This window comes from Sinocyclocheilus grahami, unplaced genomic scaffold (assembly GCF_001515645.1).
Source record: "Sinocyclocheilus grahami isolate Dianchi unplaced genomic scaffold, SAMN03320097.WGS_v1.1 scaffold39.1, whole genome shotgun sequence".
Lineage (NCBI taxonomy): Eukaryota > Metazoa > Chordata > Actinopteri > Cypriniformes > Cyprinidae > Sinocyclocheilus > Sinocyclocheilus grahami.
The window spans coordinates 3,223,718-3,228,514 of record NW_015505218.1 but is presented as its reverse complement, the minus strand read 5'-3'; positions in this window follow the sequence as shown (position 1 = coordinate 3,228,514).

Here is a 4,797-nt window from a genome sequence, read left to right as displayed (position 1 = left end):
TAGATGAGCTTATTGTTTTTTTTTTTTTAATCATTGTAAATGTTATTCCTGAGCATGACTATAAGTCCGTATCAGGCCAGAATTTCATCAAAGTAACTTTGTGAGTTGCTTTCAGGCCTGTAGAGTGAGTATTCCTGTTTTTTTTTTTAAACAGTTAGTGTTGCTTCTCCGGTTAATCCTCATTGTAACCTTAACCAATACGAGGTGAAAGGCGCATCAAGTAGTAGCCCACCAGAAGACGGTATCTATTTCACTTCCTGTTGTGTGTTGTTGGCCAGGCTCAGATTTCAGCCTGTTGAAATCAATTTCTCGTTGTAATTAGTCCCAAATGAATCCAGTTGTACTATAAGACAGTGATGGAGTTCTAAAATTCTTAAAAATGGGATAACTTAAATCACATTTTGACTAATTAAGGCACTATTTCAGAAGACTGTCTGTCCTTTAACTAAACAAATTAGTCATGGTTCTTGCTGCGAAACTATCTTTGACCTATTTGTCTCCAGGCCGAAATGATACAGACAGTATAACTTTTTAACTTTGAACATTGAAAAATCTCATATTCATATATTCAGTCTGAATGACAGTGATTCATATACTTTTGTCCCTCAATGCTAAAGACATGCGAGCGTCAAACTCATGTCCTTTTCTCGTGAACTTTTTCTCCGTTAAGTACTGCAAATCTCTGTTTTAATACCTGTGCTTCATTGGCAGAATTGTATTTTAAATCATCCTGGCTGATATGTTAGTATATATTTGTTTTAATATTAACCTAACATAAATGTTGTATTATTAGCCTTTATTTTAATGATTGACACTGGTCTCAACAGGCCATATTTCCAACTGTACATTCATATGGTTTATTCTATTTTTAAGGTTTTATTTGAACTGTTTTAATGTAACAATTATTGACCATAACTATATTGGTGCATCCATATTCTCTTTCTTTACACAATCAATACTTACACTTCAGTGTGCGGTCATATCTTCATTTTCATTTCACTTTTTTTCTCGTGTTCTTTGTTTTAAACAGACACAGACACAGCATCTATATCTATATTATGTAGCTGCGTTTCACCCAGTTTAGATATTAATCATTGTTAAAAAGTTGCTTTAGAGCACCAGAATAAAAGCACACCGATTTTGTTTGACGGCACTAATACACACACACACACACATAAATAAACTGATAAGATTTGACAGCATCGTTTGCATCTTTGTGTTGCTCTCCACTGTCTGCTCTTACTGTTATTTCCTGTGTCTTGTTCTAGTGTCTATATCTGCACCTCTAATCTCCAGATGGCTAATCTGCCAAGCTTAATGTGCTAAAAATGTACACCACTCGTGTCCTTAGCTCAACCCAGTGTTGGGAAAGATACAATCCTCCTGCAGAGTCCAATCCCCCTTGGACCCCAAGGGATATTCCTTTTTAATGCCTGTTCAGAGATAATGATAATAATAAATGTGTTCCCTTTGACATCTGAAGATTAATATTTTTGAATAGAATGTATGGTATTACCATGTCCATTTTATCACACGTTTAATATCAGTGTTTTGATATGGTTAAGTATCCTAACTTTAGGACATGGATGATGAAATGTTAGCTTGACAGTCTAATCGGTTCGTATGCTAACTGAAAACCAGGCTTGTTTTATTTGACCATATGTGTTGTACATATCACTTGCACTTGCACTTGCACTCTGTTTATTTACTGACTGCTTGTTTTCTTTAAAGGGGTCATATGATGCAATTTAAATTTTTCCTTTCTCTTTGGAGTGTTACAAGCTCTTGGTGTATAAAGAAGATCTGTAAAGTTTCAAAGACTAAAGTCTCAAATCAAAAGAGATATTCTTTATACAAGGTAAGAGTCCACCACGCCTACCTAAAACGCCTCGTTCTAACACGCCCCCACAGGTCTACGTCACGATGTGGGAAGAGAGTAGACTACAATGCCGGCCGGACAGGGCATCACTATATGGTAAGCGGCGTAACATTTCCGTCACACGCTTGAGGTATTTGGCCAATCACAACGCACTAGATAGTTGGCCAATCAGAGCACACCTCGCTTTTCAGACTGATGAGCTTTGTAAAAATCGACGCATGTGGGAAAATAACCGCATAAACACATTTCATTACACCAAATACACAAAATAATGTTCTTTTTAGCAGCATCATATGACCCCTTTAAAAATAAAAAATAAACTAACACTAGCTTCTCTAATCTTTTTGTATTCTATCTTTTTGTTTTCTTTTGATTTATTATACAATTAACAAAAGCAAAAAAAAGGCCTCTAACACTAGCTTGCTCTATTCTTTTTCTGTTCTATGTTTTCTTTTTATTTATTATATAATAAAAAAAAAACCTTGCTATGTGTACTGCGTTAAGCTAACTGAGACTTGTTATAGCACTTGCATATCATTGCTCTTTTGTTGATTTTGATTGCTTCCATTGTAAGTCGCTTTGGATAAAAGTGTCTGCTAAATTACTAAATGTAAATGTAACTTAAATTTCGGCCTGTTTCTGCAACTGTTTGAACAAGACTTGGACTATGGTGCATGAGTTGTTTTGATTATTGTTATGAGGCTTGTATTGTACTAATGCAGCCATTTTGAAGCTTGAAAACCTCAGTCTCATTGGGCACTACTAATAACAGTACTTTAAAAAACTTTACAATTTGCCTTTTATGTTTAAAGGGCTTGGAGTGACATGTTGGCGAACAGTTCCTTTAATTAATTAGACCAATTTGGTTCATTTAATGTTGTATAAGACAATTTTTTTCTGCTTGTATTATTATTAGTAATAACGTTGGGTGGTTCTTGTGTGCATTATATGCCATTGGCTGTGTGGCTGTCTAATAATGCTGAACTATTTTAACTTGTAATTTTTTAATACCTGACTGTAGTTTGCATTTTTTTTGTCAATTTTGTAATGTTCAAATTGATGAATCACTAAAACAAACTGACATCTGAAAGCTAATTCAAAGAGTTTTTGTAGAGCAGTACAGCTGATCAGAAACAAACAGGAGAAACAAGTCCAACTTGTTATACGAGTCATTTACATAGATTTGCATATCTGTATAAAGCCAGACTCTGTGATCCGAGAACAGTTATTTATAGAGACAGATTTGTTCAGTTTTGAGCGCTGATGCTAAAGGACATGTGCACAGAGAAAGAGTTCACATAACACACACACATCCACTGCCAGACATGCATTCAGTGACTTCTTGTTGCTCTTTTATTACTTGACTCATGTTTTCTATTGTTGTTCAGCACTTCAAACGCATCTATATCATGCTAGTAGGTTGTTGGTCTTGTTTCTACAGCGGCCCATCCTCTCACCCTGGCGTTGCTTGATGCTAATGTAGAATGATCCAGGGTCACTTTAAAACTGCCAAAGGCACGGCGGTCATGCCTGTGCTGGCCATGAAGTAAATTTCTTGGCTGGGCATTTACAAAGCTACCGGACATGTAGTTTTGTGACCTCTATCAGGTTCTGTTGCCCTACAATGTGCATGTGTGTTTGTCTGATAAGAACATTAAGTACCTATTGAGGTTTTTACATCCTGTTCGTGAGCATGTGCAAGTCTTGCAAGACCGCGCAAAACCGTTGAAGCTCTCTTATGCTTTCAGAATGACAAATGTTCTGGTCCCGTTCAGAGCGATTACTGAATGTGTCATCAGTGGTTCTCAGCTGACCCTGTCAGAACAGACCTGTGATGCATTTTAGGTCAGTTCAGAACCACTTATCTAGATCCGTTCATTTGAAGTATACTGTCAGGTAGGGCTGTGCAATTAATCGCATGCGATTGTCATGCGCATCTCAATATTAGGCAATATCACGTTCATTAACGCAGGCGATTCATATATCAGAACGTGATATTGCCTAATTGTCAGTGAACTACGGCTCTGTGTAGTAAATGCTGCTCCATCTGAAAGCAGGTGATGGAGATTTACTACTAATCACAGAACCGGCTTTACTGACGAGATGTGCATGACAATCACATGCGATTAATTGCACAGCCCTACTGTCAGGTCTAGAAGTATTCGGACACTGACTGAAATGTTGTGCTTTTGCCTTTATACACCACTACAATGGATTTGAAATAAAACAATCAAAATGTGATTGAAGTGCAGACATTTAGCTTTACTATAAAAGGTTCCACAAAAATATGGCATTTACCATTTAGGAGTTACAGCCATTTTAAGCAAAGTACCTCCAATTTCAGGGGTTCAATAGTATTTGGACAGTTGACTAAGAAGGTTAATTGACCAGGTGCTGTCCATTCCCTCGTTACTTCAAGACAAATTAAGCAGATAAAATATCTGTAGTTGATATGAGGTGTCAAAGGGGCTGTTTACACCTGGTCACTTCATGCGTTTTGTCTGATCGGATAGCTATCTGATTGTGAAAAAGCCAGGTGTAAATGCCCTCTGAAACGCATTCAAAACGGATATAAATCCAATCGCTCAAACCACTTCAGGAGGTGGTCTGGGCCGCATTCCAGATGAAACTGGATCAGTGTAAATGCATCTGCTTGTTGAAACCACATATGCAAATTTTACTCCTCCCAAAATGTTAAAATAATAAACGTGGGAGAGCGTTTTATAGGCCAGTGGTTCCTAACCCTGGTCCTTGAGACACCCCAACACTGCACATTTTGCATGTCTTCTTTCTCTGACACACCAATTTCAGGTCTTGGAGTCTACTAATGAGCTGATGACCTGAATCAGGTGTGTTCATTTAAGGAGACATGCAAAACGTGCAGTGTTGGGGTGCCTCCAGGACCAGGGTTGGGAACC